At 37.5% G+C, this 22,267-nt stretch overlaps 1 pseudogene; it reads right to left on the bottom strand.

The window, feature by feature from the left end:
* Positions 1-318: 318 nt before the first annotated feature.
* LOC121016215 (WD40 repeat-containing protein SMU1-like) lies at positions 319-1,839 on the bottom strand (annotated as a pseudogene).
* Between the last annotated feature and the right edge of the window lie 20,428 nt (positions 1,840-22,267).

Raw genomic sequence — 22,267 nt, 5'->3', positions numbered from 1 at the left:
CTGCTAGAACTGATACATGAATTCAGCAAAGTTGCAGGATACAAAATCAATGTACAGAAATCAGTTGCATTCTTATACACTAATAATGAAGCAATAGAAAGACAAATAAACTGATCCCATTCACAATTGCACCAAGAAGCATAAAATACCTAGGAATAAATCTAACCAAAGATGTAAAAGATCTGTATGCTGAAAAATATAGAAAGCTTATGAAGGAAATTGAAGAAGATACAATGAAATGGAAAAACATTCCATGTTCATGGATTAGAAGAATAAATATTGTTAAAATGCCAAGTGAATTTTAAATGAAAAGTAGAATTAGGGTTTCCAGAGCTTTAGGAGCCCATTTTCACTGTAAGTAGCAATCAGATTCTGATGAGAGTGATGTGTGATACCAGTCACATCCTTCTTGTGAATTGTCAAAGTTCTCTCAAGTTTGCCGGTGACTGTGCTAACACAGGAGAGCACAAAGTCCTCCTACACAGCAGATCGATTCACCACAGGGAGATAGGGCATGGCAAACAGAATCACCACCTTGTTTCTTACTAGAGATGAAGTTTCTGACAATCTGCCCCTGCATGTTCATGATGACCACTGTATTTGATCTGCCACATACCACAAAGTGCTCTGGGTTTTTAGGAAGCAGTATCACACTGTTGATAGTGATATCTGTCCCTGCAATGCTGCCCAGGGATTTAAACGGATTTGAACGTTTTGTGGTCTTCATATTCCAGATATTTACAGTCCCATCAGAGGATGCACTAATAATACAATGTCCATCTTGTGTAAAAGTTACTCTATTTAACAAAAGAGGAATGGCCACAAAATTCCTTCAGGGTTTTCCCAGATTTTAAACCATGAATTCTAATTGTCTGGTCAAAAGAGGCAGTAAGGATATGACTGCTATCCTTAGAAAAGCTTTTCTGTGACACCTTTACTGTGTGCCCTTTCAAATCTCCTAAACACTGTCCACTTTAAATCTTCCCCATACCTTGATTTTTTTTCCATTGTGGACCCCAGTTGCTAATTTTTCTTTATCTCTGCTGAAACACATGCAGAGGACAGCATTATCCATCATCCTAAAGTCATCCTGGGCCTGGAACTAAAGATCCTTTCTGATTTTTCCAGTTGTAAAGTTCTAGACTTCAGTGGATCCAACAACAGGCCCAGTGACCAAATACTGACCATCTGGAGAAAATTGAGCACACTCTGTATGTGATTTCTGACTAAACTTAATATGACAGTTCAGTTGTGTAGGAAACTCTTCTTCTTCTACATCTTTGATGGTTGCTTTGCCTCAGAACAAATCTATGTAGTCATGCCAGGAGGAAGCAATCCCTGATGTTGCTGCCACTTCAGTACCTGTCCCAGTAATGCCATGAGATGAGATGGAGACACCACTGACTTCTCAGGTAAGGACTGGGAGATTGCTGCTCTTCTCTTTGCTACTTCTATCTGGGTAGACCTCATGAGGATCGAAATAAGACCTGGCCAAGAGGTTCTTCAAATGAACACACTGCTCTGGCTGTGTTTGTTTTAACATGATCATGGGAGCAGTCTGTCTCAGGAGTGACCTGGAAGCCCCCAATTCACGCAGCTCTATCAATTCCAGAACAACCCATTCATAGAGGTGAATGAGGGTTTTGTCTGTCAATTTCAGAGACTGTAAAACAGTATCCCAGTATTAATATCAGCTACAAAACTTTCAGTGCTGCCCATGATATTCAGAGACACAGTAGTCTCTTCCTGTACGTTAGCTATTGCCTGATATATTCTGTTTTCCTTCAGGTATTGTATGAAAAGATGGGTCACATCCAAGCACTTGATTTTGATCAACATAGCATTATCCTCACAGGCACAGAACTCACTCCACTATTCAGAATCAGAATTTTTGGAAACTCTTCTGGTTATTCTAATGTGCAGTCCAGTTTGAAAACTGCTGGACTAGAGTGGTGTTGCTTACAATTTTATGTACGTAAGGATCTCCTTGAATTTCATCAGGTCTGGGATGGGGCCTCACATGCCCCATTTCTGACAAGTTTCCAGGATTTTCAGTTGCTACTGGCCCAAGGGCCACACTTGGAAAAACAAGGTCTACTAGGCAACCATGCAATGCCCTCTACCTTATGTATCCTCAGGGTACTTGCCCCAGTAAGGATCTGTGATTGGTCATCAGGCCCTACCTTCTCCCAATGTGGTCCTCAAGCTAAAGTTCTATCTCACATATCTTGTCCTCATTTGGTCTCTAGCACAGGCATCAGGCCTCTGTAGCACTCAGAAACACTGCCCAGGGAAGTGAGTTTATCCTTGACAAACCAACAAGAGCACAAGAGCTGGAATGTCCTGTTACTGTTGCTGCCTAAAATCAGTTAATTTTTCTCTCTGATGCTATAGCCATCTTGGTTGTCCTAGAGTTTTCTTGTGCAGGTAAAGGGACTTTACTCTTTTTTCTGGTTCTAGACACTAACCCAAAGTGAGCTTTTTCTGCCTTGAACAAAGGGCAGAGTTGAGCTCTGGTGTTCAGGGAATGTAATTGGAGCCCAGTTTTCTCACACTCTGCTGTCCCCACCTCTGTCTATGGACTTATCTTTTAAAAAATCCTTTAAATGTAGTTGCTCATGGCTGAAGTCAAGGCACAGGCCCACGGCAGCCAGGGCCTGCCTTGAGTGGGCTGAGAGCAGCAATTCCTTTGCACTGTCCCCATCACTGGAGGGCATCTACTCCAAACTTGTAAGTGTGTTACACCTAGGACAGGGGAAGCTGCTCTCAAGGTCTCAGTCAGATGGGCTCTCACCCACCTGTGCTTCTATATTCTATGGGCAAAATCTCTGGAAGCACACAGTTTTAATCCTGCCCTTTCCTCCCCAGGAAAGATGTAAATTCAGTGCCATTGGCACCCTGCATCTGCATCAGCAGAGGCTGTTTGTGACTCCGGGTGGGAGGTGAAAATCAGTTGTAATCTGCCTCATTTACTCCCAGGGTTCCAGTTCGTGCTATCAAGTGTTAATGGAGAGTAAGGGAGAGAAATTATATTCCCATTGATTACCTGTGTACTAGTTGAGATAGATTTTAGCCACACTGGAATTTATTAAGGTAGGGAGGTTTAGACTTATACAAGAATTTCTGTAGGCAGTGCTTATCTGTTGGTGCTAATAAGGAAGTGACTAGGCACCTAAAATTATGGAGAGGACTCTAAGCAATGCATCCAGGAACTTAGCAACCTGGCTATTGTTGTCCTTGAAGTCAAAGTGATAGGTAGGAGTAGACTGAGGCAGTCAAGTTATGCATACCAAAGAGAAAAAGAGACCAAATGTCTAAGATTTGGTTAAATGCAGCTCGAACAGTAGCTGTCAAATATCAAGCATGACATCTAAGGGAGCCTATCCAGAGCAAGTGAGGCAGAACATAATCCTACAGTGGCACCTGGTGGTGCGGGGGGATTCCTTGGGGGTCAGGAAGAGGTGTAAGGATGCCCTTCCTCATGAGAGTGCAGGAGGCTGGTAAGGTCATTGGTTTAAAATCTGATGAGAACAGTGTAAGCATACACCCTCTTCTCATCTTTTAGCAAACTTTGTGGTGCATTCAGTGACTACTCCCAAGGCTAATTCTGGTTCCCTCTCTTCTTACCTGTGCAGTCATGGGACATTTCTTTAACCTCTCTGACCTTCAGATTCTCATCTGAATGAGGGGAGGTTAAGGGAGTATTTAATAAGTTCAAAATATGTAAAGGGTGTAACATAGGGTCTGACATTGCTTAATAAATCACTTAATAAATACTAGTTGTTATTTTGATTGTTTTTTGTTTTGTTTCATTTACAAGGGATAAATACTATTCTATTAGTTGTTATGGTCAATGGATTATGATCTTGCTTCATAAAAAAAAATTCCCTAGACTTCCAAGCTTACTGGTGGAAGGAGTCTCCCCCATTAGAAAAGAATAGCTGAACAGGTATAACACTGCCCCCAACATTTCTTGCACCTGTGCTCACCTCCATAATCACTTTGGTTCCTGGTAGGGAGGAGGAAAACAAAGGCAAAAGAATTGTAGCTTAAATTAAATCCTACAGTTTGGAGCCCACTAATGGACACCTGAAACACGCACCTTCCTCTGAGGACTTATGGCTGCATTAGTGCCTTAATGTTTAAGTTTTATTAAAGACTACAAGTAACCTTAACAGCAGCTAGCCCTTCAAGGCTCTGAAAGCCTTCCATCAAAGTTCCTTAGAAACTTACTTATCTCTATCTTTCCTCCCTCCACAAACTTAAAAGCATATAATCAGTCACTCCTCACAACCCCAGTGCTACTCTTTCTGCCCATGGATCCTGTTCCCATGTTTTAATAAAATCACCTTTTTGCACCCAAAATGGCTCAGGAATTCTTAGCCATTTGCTCTGAACCCCAAAATTTCATAATTTCATCAGTAAGAGTAGATAGGGATACTGCTGTACCTTTAACACCTGAGTCAAGAAGAAATCCAAAAGTTCCCTGATTCCTCTTAGCAGAGGCAGTAACAACCTATGAAAGCTGCACAAAATACAATCTTTTAAAAGTATAATTTTCTTTCTGGAACTCCTAAGTCCCACCATTCTGAGTGAGCTATCAGGAGCTGAGAGAAGTCCTCCTTCTGAGGTTCCTCATTTCCAGCCTGCCTCCCCTCTCTAACACATGTCTTTCCAAAGTTCCTTCCCAGATGCCGAAATCAGTCTTTCCCAACCACCGAGGGCTTTTCCCCAGATTCCCCTTTTTTTTCCTGAGCCATTTCTCTATGTAAATCACCTGCACTGCAGTGTAGCAAAAAATTCCACTGCAAGCCACATAAACTGTATTGTATCATAGCACAACACTAAAGCCACAGTGGTTACATGCTCAGGATGGTACATACACAATAACCCACTTGTTTTCTCTCCGAAGCCCGTTGTCTTTCTTTAGATAATTTGCTAAACTATTCTCCCAGAGAATAGAGGTTATAATGTACATTCTTCATCAACATTTGCAAGTTTAGACTCTACTGATGAGAAATAAATTTATTCTTACAAAAATATGTTCCCATTTCCATCTGCTTTTAGGAAATGGTCCAGATCCACTTTTGCTCTGGTCACCTCTGGCTGTGATGCACACAGCTGTGTGGGTGACAGCTCAGGGTTCCTGGGTGATAGAGTTTTCCACCAGGTGAACCTCTCATTGAAATGGATCTGAAGTCATAGTTGTTTATGCTGTGCTCATTAATATTCAGTTCAGTAGTTGTAGGGCATCTACTTGTGTCAGGTGTTGTGCAAGGACATGAATAACAAGGATCTAGTGGACATGGGTCATCTATGGGTGCTCCATGTCTTTTGCATATTGCCTGTACATTTAATAATCTCCACCTCACCTATCCAGATCCTCCTGTAATAACATGAAATCCAAAATATGTTTTCCAGACTTCCTGTGAGCATACACCTTCTTTCTGACTTTCCTGGGAAGAGTTGAAGGCTTTACCCACAAACAGGGAATTTCTCCTATTTCTCTTCTAGTGTGCTCAAATGAAGCCTCACAGATGGTGACCCTCAAGCTCTTCAGGCTTTTGACACCTGAAATCCCATTTCCCTGAGGCTTTGTGATTCCTCCACCAAGATCCTATTTCTGCTGCTTCTATGTCAGTTAAAGTTATCTTATTTTCCATTATTCTGATGAATCCTTTACATTTTCAGAATATACTTCTTCTCTCTAACTTTTAAAAATACTTATTTATTTTGAGAGAGACAGAGACAGCAGGAGAAGCAGAAGCCAAAGCAGGCTCTGTGCTGTTGGTACAGAGCCTGACGTGGGACTCGAGCTCATGAACTGTGAGATCATGACCTGAGCTGAAATCAACTCATATGCTTAACTGACTGAGCCACCCAGGTGCCCCATCCAATGCTACTTTGAAACATTGTTCCTTCAACCCATGGGGGAGGGGAAGGAAAGAAAAAGAGAGGTTAGAGTGGGAGAGAACCAAAGCATAAGAGACTCTTAAAAACTGAGAACAAACTGAGGGCTGATGGGGGGTGGGAGGGAGGGGAGGGTGGGTGAAGGGTATTGAAGAGGGCATCTTTTGGGATGAGCACTGGGTGTTGTATGGAAACCAATTTGACAATAAATTTCATATATTTAAAAAAAATAAAAATAAAAAAATAAAAAGCAAAAAAAAAAGAAACATTGTTCCTTCTCTTGGAAACTTTCTCTTTATTTAAAAGTCAAAAACCTTCTTCTTAATATCATCCCCCTCTTCTTGTGTAAGTAATTGACACAACTTTCTGGAACTCCTCTTTCTTTATTATTTTTTTTTTTTATAATTTTTTTTTTAACGTTTATTATTTTTGGGACAGAGAGAGACAGAGCATGAACGGGGGAGGGGCAGAGAGAGAGGGAGACACAGAATCGGAAACAGGCTCCAGGCTCTGAGCCATCAGCCCAGAGCCTGACGCGGGGCTCGAACTCATGGAGCGTGAGATCGTGACCTGGCTGAAGTCGGACGCTTAACCGACTGCGCCACCCAGGCGCCCCTCTGGAACTCCTCTTTCATTGAGAACTTATGCAGGGGACTCTCAACCCATCTTTAATGCTGCAGATTAAGTCTTCATTTTAACTTTCATGGTATTCAGTTTTCATCCTCCCACTTGCACAGCTACATTCTGGATTTGTCATGCCCCAGATCTTGGTAAAATTTTTAGGCCTTTACACTGAAATAGTGCATGGCCAATTGTTTTCCCAAAGGTCACCCTTTCCTGCCATCTGTCTGGGAACAATCATTCTGCTTGGAGATTGCAAACATTGAATGAAAGTAACATCTCCACAATAATTAACTTCCACATTATCTTTGAAGATGTAAATAATATTTTTCTTTCAGAAACAAGACAGACTTACTTTTAAGCCCCAGAGAAGCTCATTCCTTAAGGCCCACTGTCAACATTTATGTATCATAATTTTGCTTCCTATCTTATGTACTAGTTTTATAGTCTGTAGAGTACAAATAACAACAGCAGAACCAAATATGTTTTTTCTCATTCTGCTTTTTTCAACTGGGATGAACAAATATCAAAGATAATTAATGTATGTTGAAAGGTGATACTCTGAACCTGCAAATTTTGAAAGCAAATTGAAGTATGTTTCCATAGCATTGATATCCATACCCAGTAAAAGATTTCCTCTGGGGTGTGTGCGCGTGTGGGCATGGGCATGTGTGTGTGTGTGTGTGTGTGTGTGTGTGTGTGTGTGTGTATGATATCCTCCAGAAGAGAATCATTCTTTTTGCTGCCCTGGAAGAACAGAGTTCAAATCTGAGTAAAGAATCCTAATAAATAAGGCTGGCTTCCTGAGAAATTTGCATTCTCTATTCTTAGCTCTTCTAATAGAAGATGTTGCTTTGGGCTAAGGAAACCTCAGTTTCACTCAGTCCTACTGTGCCACCTTCCTCTTATGGGCAGCACTGGTAGAAGGATATTGGCTTCAGTCCTGAGAAGTTCCACAGGAAGAGAAATGGGTTCATGTGACAGCTTTGCCATTTATTTTTCCTTTTCCAAGGCAGGTGTTCAGCCTCTGTAAGTGATGAGCTTATTAAGTCTCTGCTCTTTCAAAGTCCCCCCAAGGGACAGTTTTCTGTCTGTTTGGCATTCTGCACTCAGTGTGTAGTCAGGTAGTCCTTATTTAGTCAAGCTTCTGCTTGTGTTCATTTGTGGACTCTGTTTTAGCCTGCACAGCAGGTGGTCTGTTTGGTGAAGGTGCCCTTAAGTAAGTGAAGTCCTAGAAATGGAGGCTGTTGGGCCAGTGTGTAATTCATGTGTGTCCTTCTTCCTTGGGCTGGCTGACTTCATGATGGGCAGAAAAAAATCAAATGGAAGAAATTGCAAAGTAATGCAGTTCAATAAATACTTGGAAGTAGAAGACTATGACCCTACCAACCCAAGTTAGAATTTGGGGCTGTCTGTGGGGTTCAATTTGGTGTCAATATCCCCTGCCTCTTCAAAGTGTCACTGCTTAATGCTGTGGTAGATATCTAGGAGTTACAGTAGGTACATTGTTAGCAGAACCTCAGAAAGTCATACTATATGACTTTTACAGAAGTATTACTTCAATTTTTTGAAATGTGTCAAGTGTCAAAAAATACATCCAGTATTAACATATGGCAAAATTGGCTGCAGAAGCAGCTAGATCCTTAATATTTTTTCCTTTAGACTGTTTCATTTTTTCAGTAAATTACTCCTGTGGAAGAAAATATATTATCACCATCCACATTTTGATTTACTGTCAATAAGATGACAGCCTAAGACTTATAAATAATTATGGTCATATCTCTATCACTTAATCTTTTTGCATTACTGAAAAAAAATAAGGAAATGTAAGTTCATATACATATATATTGAAATATTTATATATTTGTAGTTATACGTTATACATTTCTTTGGTTTCTGGCTGACATTATGTGTGCAATTCTGATAGCAAATTATATGCAACAAAAGACTGAGCTCTTAATATAGTAGAAAATTAGTAAAGTACTGAAAATTAAGATTAGTCATAACCAAAGTAGCCTGTAGAATTAAAAAGAAACTTGCAAATTCTATTTGCCAAATGGTAATTGACCATGCAATCTTAACCTCTCTGTAAATGAAACAAAAATGTTCCAAGAAGAAATAACATCTGAACAAAGGGCATTTGTGAGCCCAAAGTAGTGAGATCTGTTTCAGGGTTCTATTTTGATAGAGCAGATTTTAAAATGTTAGGCACTGGCCTATAGGGAGCTATAGTATTTTCTTTTTTATTTTTATTTTTATTTTTTTAACTTTATTTTTTATTTTTCAATTTACATCCAAATTAGTTACCATATAGTGAAGCAATGATTTCAGTAGATTCCTTAATGCCCCTTACCCATTTAGTCCCTCCCCCCTCCCACAACCCCTCCAGCAACCCTCAGTTTGTTCTCCATATTTATGAGTCTCTTCTGTTTTGTCCCCCTCCCTGTTTTTATATTATTTTTGTTTCCCTTCCCTTATGTTCATCTGTTTTGTCTCTTAAAGTCCTCATGTGAGTGAAGTCATATGATTTTTCTTTTTCTCTAATTTCATGTAACATAATACCCTCCAATTCCATCCATGTAGTTGCAAATGGCAAGATTTCGTTCTTTTTGATTGCTGAGTAATACTCCATGGTGTGTGTGTGTGTGTGTGTGTGTGTGTGTGTGTGTATCACATCTTCTTTATCCATTCATCCATCAATGGACATTTGGGCTCTTTCCATACTTTGGCTATTGCTCCTGGGGGTGCATGTGTCCCTTTGAAACAGCACACCTGTATCCCATGGATAAATACCTAGTAGTGCAATTGCTGGGTCGTGGGGTTTCTATTTTTAGTTTTTTTAGGAACCTCCATACTGTTTTTCAGAGTGGCTGCACCAGCTTTCACTCCCACCAACAATGCAGAAGAGATCCTCCTTCACTCATCCTCTCCAACATCTGTTGTTGCCTGTGGTGTTTTCTAAAGAATTCACTGAACGGTCAAGCTTAATTTTTTTTTTCTTTTTAACCAAATTATGAGTTGCTAATCTTTCTTGCATTAACTGGAGGTTGACAAGACCTGATAGTTTTCTTGGGGGAGTTTACAAACTCTTGCCAGGCAATGGAACCAGAAGCATGAGGCTAGGGGAGGCTGAGGGGACAGGCTTTTACTCTAAAACTCAAATAATTTCCTTCTTGAATCATATATATATGTATATATATATATATATATATATACATATGTATTCATCATTAGGATTAAGTAATCATTTATATATATAAATATACATATTAACTAATTTTAACCATGCATATCTGTCTATAATTATACATATTTTATTTTATATAATATATATATTTAGTTAAATCTTTAATCTTAAGGTTATTTCTCCATTGGTTTCAATCAAGTCTATTTACTTTCAGTAGTAGTGAATTTAGGGTTTTATACTAAAAAGGGCTGACCACTTGGGAGGTGCTTTCAAAGCACTTCTACTGGAGGACAATTGGGAAGGACTGTGATACTATGAGCAATTCTGCAAACCACAGCCTGTACTCTGCAAGAGTCCTTCCTGGTCCCTGCAATGCAGTGACTAGTTAGTAGAGTTCCACACTTACCTGAGAGGCAGCCTCATGTCCCAACAACGACAGGATTGGAGATGCCTCAGAAACAGTGCAATTGTAATTTAGTAATGCAGAAGCAACAAGCTTTAGATGTCTGTTCTTCTGACAAGGAAAATTCTCAGCTCAAGAGGAGCCACCAAAGTCTGGTTATCTTCTCTGAACTAAAGATAACTAAATAGTTATCTTCTCTGAACTTTGAGCTTTCTGTTGTGCATATAGCCCAATCATAGATATACCACAAACAAACAGTGTCACTTCAATAATCAAATTCACTGTGTCATGCCAGCTACCTGTCCTTGTAACTTTGGATTAGGCTAACAGTGGGAGTTAATAGGACTTACCTTCATCAAAGAGCTAATGAAGCCAAGACACCAGCCTGAGACCACACACTGTGTATAAGCAGCAGACTCCAGATTCTCTTTGAAATACTTTACAATAACTGGTGCTTGGTTTTGTTTTCTTATTGTAGGGATACCTCCTCACTTGTAAATAAAAGTATGATGAAAATTACAGAACACATACTTCGGTGGAGCTTTCAGGCGTGCCGGGTAGTATTCCAAGTGTTTCACAGACACTCACTTGACCGGTGCAGAAAGTGGGGCTGAGAATGGTGATGAAACTTGCCACAGTTATCAAGTGTTGGAATCATGATTTGAATGGCAGCCTTGTGCCAGCGTCCTTGATCTTAACCACCACACTGTATAGAAAATTTAAAAAAAAACTTGATTTTTTTTATTTAAAAAATATAAACTGAGCCTTAATATGTATGTATAAGAGTTAATTATAGCAAATTTTTGAAGCTGGCCATTTTATAAAGTTTGGCATTGAAAGTTTCTATAAGTTATCTTCATTTTGTGCTCCTTAAAAAAATTACAATCAGGGGCGCCTGGGTGGCGCAGTCGGTTAAGCGACCGACTTCAGCCAGGTCACTATCTCGCGGTCCGTGAGTTCGAGCCCCGCGTCGGGCTCTGGGCTGGTGGCTCGAAGCCTGGAGCCTGTTTCCGATTCTGTGTCTCCCTCTCTCTCTGCCCCTCCCCCGTTCATGCTCTGTCTCTCTCTGTCCCAAAAATAAATAAAAACGTTGAAAAAAAATTAAAAAAAATTACAATCAGAAGTAGACAAGAACAATTGAAAAAGGAAGGATAAAACACAAAGTATCCATGATATGCATTAATAAGTGCATCCTTCCAGCTGATCTATCTGTGCACGATACTCATGTGATAACAAGAATGTATTTTATTTGAAAGGGAGTGCTCTGTGCATAATGGATCAGCTCCCTTTTGTCAATAACCTTGCCTTCAACGTCAAGACTGATGGATATGCCCTGACCTTCTTTTCACTCCACCTCTACCCAAAATGAGTGAGTGACCTAGAGCATAGTTCATATAAGGTTGTACATTAAAAAAGTAAACACTTTCACTCAAGATTCAACCAGAGTCACTCTCTATCACTCATTCTGCTTCAGATAAAGAAATATATACTAAGAATGCTTCATTGACAATGTCTTTTCTCTAAAGAATTTCCCCTTCAGAAGACAGTCTTTTGGAATCCTTAAAGATAAAATGAGCCTGTTGATATGTAAGTCATAATTTATTCTACACGTTTTATGAAAGTAACAATGCTAATGAAAATATTTGAGACCAATGAATCCTAATGCCTGGGCCCCAGGTAGGAGACTCTGATTTAATGTTGTCTGGAAAGATGACTGAGCCTCTGAGTTTTTAAAAGTATTCCTAGAAAATTTTAATGTGCAGTCAAGATAAGAACCATGGTATGAAACTTCAGATTAAATAAGCAGAATATTCCTTTACGAATCTAGAATTCTAGACCAAAGAAAGGAAAACACACACACACACACACACACACACACACAGTTCCTGATTTCCAATTTGCTCTTAAGCATATTACTACAATCTTCAATTCTGAAAACATTTTTCTTGAAAAAGAAATAGAGAACCAATAAAAGAGCCTTGTCGTATGTGATTCTTTATAGTTTACAGATGTCCTCTATTTAATACCATCTTAATTGATCTTCATGCATCCCATTTTACAGACAATAAAACTAAGAAGCTATGAGCTACTTTGAATATTGTGCATCCATTACCAATAGGTATTAGTGAGCAGAATTGAGAAAATAAAACTTTAAAAATCTTATTAAAATTAAAAATTTCAGTTCACAAGAGAGCTTATGAATATTTTGATTTTATTTTTTATTTCCATTTATTTAGTATGAACTATTTCTGTATAAAAACACATAATCTATATCAATAATGGTAATAATCCATCAACCATGAGAACAGAATAAGATCCCATTTCTATGAAATATGCAGGAAGGCAAATGCACTTCAGAAAGTACGTTGGTGTTTGTTTGGATCTGGGGATGGCAATGAGAGAAACTGCAAGATGGGCCCAGGTGTCTTTTTGGGGTGATAGAAATGTTCTAAAATTAGGTTATGATGATGGTTGGACAATTCAGTATATGTATCAGAACTGTACCAAAAGTCCTTCAGTATATGTATCAGAACTGTAAATTTTTAAAAAAGAATGAATTTTACATCATGTAAATTACACCACAGGAGGGCTGTTAAAAAAATAGGAAATATAGCTGATTAATATCTTTGAAGCCCTTTGTGTATCTCTGTTTGATGGCATTGTGTTTTCCCCACCAGATTTAACAATTATCTTGAAATTGGTGTTTAAAATTCTCTGAATTTTCTTTGTATATACATATGTATGTGTATATACACACACGCACATACACTTACACATAGGTTCCTTTACATATTATATTTAAATCAAGATATGTTTATTAATATTCATTTTATATCTATATCCATATCTGTAGCTCTATCTATCTACCATCTAATCGTCTATCATTTCCCTAAGTAACCCATTGTTTAGTTTGGTTTTTATATTTTGGATAAATTATGTAATTCTAAATAAATTCTTCTGCACATGATATTTGCATGCAATATTATATTTTCCACCTATATCATAATGTAGGAAGCTTGGGTTTTTCTGTTTTTGTTGCTAGGTGTTATTTTATTATTTTAAATATCACAGTATGTGTACCTTTTCCTTTCTTGGAGTGTATTTGGGTTATTATGTGTGTATATGTGCACCATGTTTCTATGATCATTCTTGTGCCATTGACATCTCCAGATAGCTCTATTATTATTATTATTATTATTAATGCAACTAAGGGATATTTTCTAAGGAAAAGTTTCTTGAACACTTAGTATGTGCCTTACACTATACTGTATTTTTTTTTAATGTTTATTTATTTTTGAGAAAGAGACAGAGTGTGAGCTGGGGAGGGGCAGAGAAAGAGGGAGACACAGAATTTGAAGCAGTGTCCAGGCTCTGTGCTGACAGCTCAGTGGAGCTCAAACTCATGAACGGCGAGATCATGACCTGAGCTGAAGTCGGATGCTTAACTGACTGAGCCACCCAGGTGCCCCCCCTTGCACTATACTGTAAACCCCAGTTTAAAGTGAGTTTTCACATACAGATTTCCAAGACAAAAACATTTGTTTTTGCTTAAACATCATTCATTTAGAAACAATGATAGGTACCATTTCACCAACAATTTGTATTATTTAAAGAAAGAAAAGATCCTTAACTGAGAAAAACTTTGGTTTTATCAAAATAGCGTTTTAAAATAAGACTTTGAAGAATTTAGCTTATTTCCTTTGAATACTTTTGGGGTGATAGAAAGGCATGAAATTGTTGACAAAATATTATGACTTGGATATTTATTACAACAACTTATACTTCCCAACTGATTAATAAATATGCAGATTATAAACAATTATTGTATGTATAACTTTAGTATATGATGCCATTTGAGGAGATAAGAGTTGGAAGTTTTATAAGTATTCATTCTTGAAAACCTTATGTTCTTTAAACTGTCACTTACTCAAAGAACTTACAATTATATTTTACAATTATTTGTCTTGCTGTAATAATCACGATGGTTTTGAACTTGTGTGGGTAATTTTAACAGATATTTGGTTTGTTTGCTAACATTTTTGAAATAAATATTTATTTGGGGTCATATATGTGAAATGTGGTGCCATTTATGTTTGAATTGTTTTAAGTGAGATGCCAGGTTTTTTTTTATTTATTTATTTATTTATTTATTTATTTGTTATTTATTTATTTATAGATGTTTATTTATTTTGAGAGAGCATGCGTGCAAGTGGGAGAGGGGCAGAGGGAAGGGGAGAATCTTAAGCAGACTCTATGTCCAGCTCAGAGCCCAATGAGGGACTTGAAGTGGGGCTCAATCTCACAACTGTGAGATCATGACCTGAGCCGAAATCAAGAGTCAGCAGCTTAATCAACTGAACCACCCAGGCATCCTGAGAAACCAGTTTTAAATAATTATAGGAGCATTTGACTTGTATGTGGGATCAAGAAAATAACACAGTCACAATTCATGTTTTGTAGCCTGTGCGCACATACGTAACTGTGTTCTTACAGAATGGTGGAAATTCTGCACAAAAAACCCGCAAATGTTTTCATTTCATTTCTTGATATGTGCACATTCTACCAATTCACTACTTTTGTCTTACTACTGAGGAAGGAAGGACCTTCCTTCCTTACTACTTCCTTCCTTACTACTGAGGAAGGAAGAGGCAAGGAATCATGGGTCACCCTGTCTTCCCATTCCTTCCTTGTCATCATTTTCAGTCTCAGTGATTGACTAACACAGGGAAGTAACATGAGAAGAAGGGATGTGATGGGGTTCCTCAGGCATCTGTGTTTCTTAGAACAATGTTGCCTTCTCCCATGTCTGAAACAAAGCTTGGTTTAAAGGAAAGCATGATCTCTCAGGGCTGTCAGCTCCCCCACTCATCATGATGGTAACATGCTTACCTTGTACTCAGAGTCTCTCCTGGGGCATTGCTATGTCACATACACTGTATATGAACTCTCAGACAGCAACTCTTCCCCCTTGTGTCAGAATTGAGGTTGAAGGTAGGACAAAAGGCATCTCATTGTTAAATTTTTTCTATTGTCTCATTGTTAAATAAATGTCTGTTTATTAAGACATTTTTAATTCTGTTGAGAAATTGACTACCTTGATTATAAAACTGCCAAGGGCTAAAATCTCAAAGTGTTTTAAGATGGAAATATAATATACCCTCATAGCCATTGACTATGTAAAAGTAAGGAGGTGGGGAGGTTGGGAGGTTGGGAGACATGTAGAAAGATGATGATTAAGAAATGTATAGATAGCTCAAAGAAACATAGTCTGTGAGCATAATGATAAAGAGCGCGCACTTTGAAATCAGACACTGTGAATCAGACAGTATGTGAAATGTAATTTATTATTGTGGGGAAGATACTTACAATATCCAAATATCACCAGTTAATTGGGGAACATGGGAGTGCATATGTGATCCCGGGATAATGATTTCATTCCTTTGGATACATACCTAGAAGTGGGAACTATGTGGTAGTTCCATTTTAAATTTTGAGAAAACTCCATATTGTTTTCCATAATACTGTACTAATATACATTCCAATCAACAATGTACAAAGGTTCCCCCTTCTCCACATCTTCACCAGCATTTGTTATTTCTTGTCATTTTGTTAATAGCCATTCCAGCAGGTGTGAGTAATATCTCATGTGGTTTTGATTTGCCTTTCACAGTTGATTAGTGATATTGAATGACTTTTTATGTACTTTTTAGCCATTTATGTGTCTTCTTTGGAGGCATAAATATTCAATCCTTCTATTCATTTTGAAAATCAGATTTTTTTTTCTTTTTGCTATTGAGTGGTATGAGTTACTTATCATATTTTGGATATTAACCTCTTAGTAGATACATGCTGTGCAAATATTTTTTTCTATTTTATAGGATGCATTTTCATTTCATTGATCATTTCTTTTGCTGTGAAGAAGATTTTTGTTTGAAGTAGTCCCACTTGTTTATTCATGCTTTTATTACTTGTACTTTTGTGTCACATCCAAAAAATCATTGCCAAGACTGAGGTCAAGATGCTCTTACCCAGTTTTCTTCTAGGATCTTGTAATTTTAAGTTTTATGTTTAAGTCCTTCATATATTTTGAGTTAACTTTTGTGAGTGGCATAAGATAGGGGTCCATTTTCATTCTTTTCCATGTGAATATCCAGTTTTCCCAACACTGTCAGACACTATCCATTTCCTGTTGATTTTCTTGGGTCTTTTGTTAAATATTAGTTGACTGTACATGTGTGCATTCATTTCTGGGCTCTTCATCCTGTTAAATTGGTTAATATGTATATTTTTATGCCAGTGCTATACTGATTTTACTACCATAGCTATGTGATAGAGTTTGAACCATGAAGCATGATGCCCCCAGCTTTGTTCTTTTTCAAGATTGCTTTGGTTATTTGGGTCTGTTTTTATTCTATATGAAATTTAAGATTGTTTTTTTATTTTTCAGTTGTTGAGATATAATTGACAGATGACATGATATTAATTTCAGATGTACAGAATAATGACTTTATTTTGTATATATTGCAAAATATTCACCAGAAGTCTAGTTAGTATCTGTCACCATAGTCATACTTTTTTTCTTATGAAGACAACTTTAAAGATCTCCTCACTTACTTCAAATAGACAATACAGAATTATTTTTTAATATAAAATATTGTCAAATTGGCTAACATACAGCGTTTACAGTGTGCTCTTGATTTTTGACGTAGATTACTATGGTTCATTGCTTACATACAACACCCAGTGCTCATCTCAACAAATGCCCTCCTCAATATCCATCACCAATTTTCCCCTCTCCCCCACCTCCCCATCCACCTCAGTTTGTTCTCTGTATTTAAGAGTCTCTTATGGTTTGCTTCCTCCCTCTCTGTTTGTAACTATTTTTTCCCCTTCCCTTCCCCTATGATCTTCTGTTAAGTTTCTCAAGATGCACATGAGTGAAAACATATGATACCTGTCCTTCTCTGACTGACTTAATTCACTCAGCATAATACTTTCCAGTTCCATCCATGTTACTACAAATGGCATGATTTCATTCTTTCTCACTGTCAACTAGTATTCCACTGTGTGTGTGTGTATATATATATATATATATATATATATATATACACACACACACACAACTTCTTTATCCATTCATCAGTTGATGGACATTTAGGCTCTTTCCATAATTTGGCTATTGTTGAAAGTGCTGCTAGAAATATTGGGGTACATGCTCCCCTATGCATCAGCATTCTTGTATCCCTTGGATAATCTCCTAGTAGTGCTATTGCTAGGTGGTAGGGTAGTTCTATTTTTAATTTTTTGAGGAACCTCCAAACTGTTTTCCACAGTGGCTGCACCAGTTTGCATTCCCACCAACTGTGCAAGAGGGTTCCCATTTCTCCACATTATCACCAGCATCTGTAGTTTCCTGAGTTGTTCATTTAAGCCACTTTGACAGGTGTGAGGTGGTATCTCAGTGTGGTTTTGATGTGTATTTCCCTGATGATGAGTGACGTTGAACATCTTTTTATGTGTCTTTTTATGTTTGCCATCTGGATGTCTTCTTTGGAAAAGTGTCTATTCATGTCTTCTGCCATTTCTTCACTGGGTTATTTGTTTTTTGGGTGTTGAGCTTGGTAAATTCTTTATAGATTTTGGATACTAACTATTTATCCTATATGTCATTTGCAAATATCTTTTCCTATTCTATCGGTTGCCTTTTACTTTTGTTGATACTTCCTTTGCAGCACAGAAACTTTTTAATCTTTAATCTATTTTGAGTTTATTTTTGTGTATGGTGTAAGAAAGTGGTCTAGTTTCATTCTTCTGCATGTTGCTGTCCAGTTCTTCCAGCACCATTTGCTAAAGATACTGTCTTTTTTCCATTGGATATTCTTTCCTGCTTTGTCAAAGATTAGTTAGCCATATATTTATGGGTCCAATTCTTGGTTCTCTATTCTATCCAGTTGGTCTATGTGTTGGCTTTTGTGCCAATACCATACTGTATTGATGATTACAGCTTTGTAGTATGGGCTAACATCTGGGATTGTGATGCCTTCTCTTTGGTTTTCTTCTTCAATATTACTTTGGCTATTCAGGGTCTTTTGTGGTTCCATACACATTTTAGGATTGTTTGTTCTAGCTTTGAGAAGAATGTTGATGCAATTTTGAATGGGATTGCATTCAATGTGTAGATTGCTTTGGGAAGTGTTGACATTTTAACAATAATTATTCTCCCAATTTATGAGCATGGAATGTTTTTCCATTTCTTTATGTCTTCTTCAATTTCCTTCATAATTTTCTATTGTTTCAGCATACAGATTTTTACGCCTTTGATTAGGTTTATTCCTAGATATTTTATGGTTCTTGGTGCAATTGTAAATGGATCAATTTCTTGATTTCTTTTTTCTGTTGCTTCATTTTTTGTGTATAAAAATGCAACCGATTTTGTACCCTGTGACTGCTGAAATCATATATCAGTTCTAGCAGTCTTTTAGTGGAGTATTTCGGGTTTTCCGTGTAGAGTATCATGTCGTCTGTGAAAAGTGAAAGTTTGACTTCTTCTTTGCCAATTTTGATGCAGTTTATTTCATTTGGTTGTCTGACTACTGATACTGGGACTTCCAACAGTATGTTAAACAACAGTGGTGAGAGTGGACATCCTGATGTGTTCCTGATCTCAGGGGGAAATCTTTCAGGTTTCCTCCATTGAGGATGATATTAGCTGTGGGCTTTTCATATATGGCTTTTCACTGTTTAATATGTTTCTTCTATCCTGACTTTCTTGAGGGTTTTTATTAAGAAAGGATGCTGTAGTCTGTCAAATGTTTTTTCTGCATCTATTGACAGGATCATATGGTTCTTATCCTTTCTTTTATTAATGTGATGTGTCATACTGATTGATTTGTGAATATTGAACCAGCCCTGCAGCCCAGGAATGAATCCCACTTGATCACGGTGAATAATTCTTTTGATATGATGTTTAATTCAATTTGCTGGTATCCGGTTGAGAATTTTTGCATCCATGTTCATCAGGGATATTGACCTGTAGTTCTCCTTTTGTGTGGGGTTTCTGTGTGGTTTGGGAATCAAGGTCATGCTGGTTTCATAGAATGAGTCCAAATTTTTTTCCTTCCATTTCTATTTTTTGGAACAGCTTGAGAAGGATGGGTATGAACTCTGCTTTACATGTTGGTAGAATTCCCCTGGGAAGCCATCTGGCCCAGGACTCTTATTTGTTGGGAGATTTTTGATAACTAATTCAATTTCTTCACTAGTTATGTGTCTGTTCAAATTTCCATTTCTTCTTGTTTGAGTTTGGTAGTGTGCAGGTGTCTAGGAATTTGTCTACTTATTCCAGGTTGTCCAGTTTGTTGGCATATAATTTTTCATAGTATTCTCTGGTAATTGCTTCTGAAGCATTGGTTGTGATAAATCCATTTTCATTTGTGACTTTATCCATTTGGGTCCTCTCTCTTTTCTTTTTGAAAGTCTAGCTAGGGGTTTATCAATTTTGTTTATTTTTTCAAAAAACCAACTCTAAGTTTCATTGATCTGTTCTATTATTTTTTTTTAGATTCTGTATTGTTTATTTCTGCTCTGATCTTTATTATTTCTCTTCTCCTGCTGGATTTGGGATTTCTTTGTACTGCTTCTATTCCTTAAGTTGTGCAGTTAGATTTCATATTCAGGATTTTTCCTGTTTCTTGAGATAGGGTTGGATTGCAATGTATTTTCGTCTTAGGACTGTCTTTGCTGCATCCCAAAGGGTTTGGACTGTAGTGTTTTCATTTTCATTTGTTTCCATATGTTTTTTAACTTCTTCTCTAATTGTCTGGTTGACCTATTCATTCTTTAGTAAGATGTTCTTTAACTTCTGTGTATTTGGAGGTTTTCTAGACTTTTTCCTGTGGTTGATTTCAAGTTTCATAGCATTGTGATCTGAAAGTGTGCATGTATGATCTCAATTCTGTATTTATTGAGGGCTGTTTTGTGACCCAGTATGTGATCTATCTTGGAGAATGTTTCATGTGCACTCTAGAAGAATGTGTATTCCCCTACTTTAGGATGAAAAGTTCTAAATATATCTGTCAAGTACATCTGGTCTAGTGTATCATTCAGGCTATTGTTTCTTTAATGATTTTCTGTCTAGATGATCTGTCCTTTGTTGTAAGTGGAGTATTAAAGTCTCCTGCAATTACCACATTCTTACAAATAAGATTGCTTATGTTTGTGATTGTTTTATATATTTGGATGTTCTGAATTCCATGTGTAAACATTTATAATTTTTAGCTCTTCTTGATGGATGGACCCTGTAATTATGAAATAATGCCCTTCTTCATCTCTTGTTACAATCTTTAGTTTAAAATCTAATTTGTCTGATATAAGTATGGCTACTTCAGCTTTCTTTTGGCTTCCAGTAGTATAATAGATGTTTCTCCATCTCTTCACTTTCAATCAGAAGGTGTCCAAAGGTCTAAAATGGGTCTTTTGTAGACAGCAAATAGATGGGTCTTTTTTTTATCCATTATGATACCTTATATCTTTTGATTGGAGCCTTTAGTCCATTTACATTCGGTTTTATTATTGAAAGATATGGGTTTAGAGTCATTGTGTTATCTGTAGGTTTCATGCTTGTAGTGATGTCTCTGGTCCTTTGTGGTCTTTGCAACATTCCACTCACAGAGTTCACCCTCAGGATCTCTTGTAGGGCTGGTTTAGTGGTGATGAATTCCTTCAGTTTTTGTTTGTCTGGGAAATGTTGATCTCTCCTTCTATTCTAGATGACAGGCTTGCTGGATAAAGGATTCTTGGCTGCATATTTTTCCTCTTCAGCACATTGAAAATTTCCTGCTACTCCTTTCTGGCCTGCCAAGGTTCAGCAGATAGGTCTCCTACTATCCTATGTGTCTACCCTTGTAGGTTAAGGCCTGTTTATCCCTAGGTGCTTTCAGAATTCTCTCTTTATCTTTGTATTTTGCCAGTTTCAGTACAATATGTCATGCAGAAGACTGATTCAAGTTACATCTGAAGGGAGTTCTCTGTGCCTCCTGGATTGCAATGTCTGTTTCCTTCCCCAGATTGGGGAAGTTCTTAGCTATGATTTGTTCAAGTACACCTTTGGCCCCTTTCTGTCTTCTTCTTCTGGAACTCCTATGATATGGATATTGTTCCATTTCATTGAATTCCCTTAGTTCTCTAATTCTTTCCTTGTGATCCAGAATTTTTTTATATCTCTTTTCTCAGCTTCCTCTTTTTCCATAATTTTATCTTCTACTTCACGTAATCTCCCCTCTGCCTCTTCAATCCTCGCTGTCACCACCTCTAGTTTATTTTACACCTCATTTCCATCATTTTTTAATTCATCATGACTATTTTTTAGTTCCTTTATCTCTGCAACAATAGGTTCTCTGCTGTCTTCTATGCTTTTTTCAAGTCCAGCGATTAATCTTATAACTATTATTCTAAATTCTTGCTCAGTTATATTGTTTATATCTGTTTTGAACAATTTTTAGGTGTAATTTCTTCCTGGAATTTCTTTTGAGGAGAATTCTTCTGTTTCATCATTTTGGCTAGTTTTCTGTCTCTTATGTGTTTTAAAAGCTTGTTATGTGCCCTGCACCTGTGAGCACTACTATATTAAAAAGGGGTCATACACTGTCCAGGGCCTGGCCCTTCAGGCAGTTTTTGGAGAGTGTTACTTGCTCTCTGTTTTTGTGACTTTGGTTAATCTCTCTACTTGTAGTGATATTTTGGGTCCTGCACCACGTGTGCTTGGATTTGTTTGTTGAAGTATCCCTGGAAAGGATAACAAACAAACAAACACACAAAGAAAAAACAAAAACCAGAAACACCAGCTACACTAAACAACAGGGTGGAGGCAGTTCTGATGGAAGAGGTCTTATCCCATACAAAGAGAAATGACAAGAGCAGGGGAAAAGAAGATAAAATAAAAATTGACCAGAGAAAGTATATGGCTTAATCCAGAGAGAGAGAAGGGAAAATAAAGAAGGAGGTGTGGAATATGTATCAAGAGAATGGATGAAATATGTCTGCTTAAACAAACCAACAACCAGAGTAACCAGACTACAGGAGGGAAGAGATAAGAAGGAGAAAAGAAAGGAAGAATATATCTATATAATAATAAGCATTGTCAGAGA

Source organism: Herpailurus yagouaroundi, unplaced genomic scaffold, assembly GCF_014898765.1.
Source record: "Herpailurus yagouaroundi ecotype Mexico unplaced genomic scaffold, PumYag 210, whole genome shotgun sequence".
Lineage (NCBI taxonomy): Eukaryota > Metazoa > Chordata > Mammalia > Carnivora > Felidae > Herpailurus > Herpailurus yagouaroundi.
The sequence above is the reverse complement of the archived record's forward strand: the minus strand, read 5'-3'. Positions and strand labels throughout refer to the sequence as shown.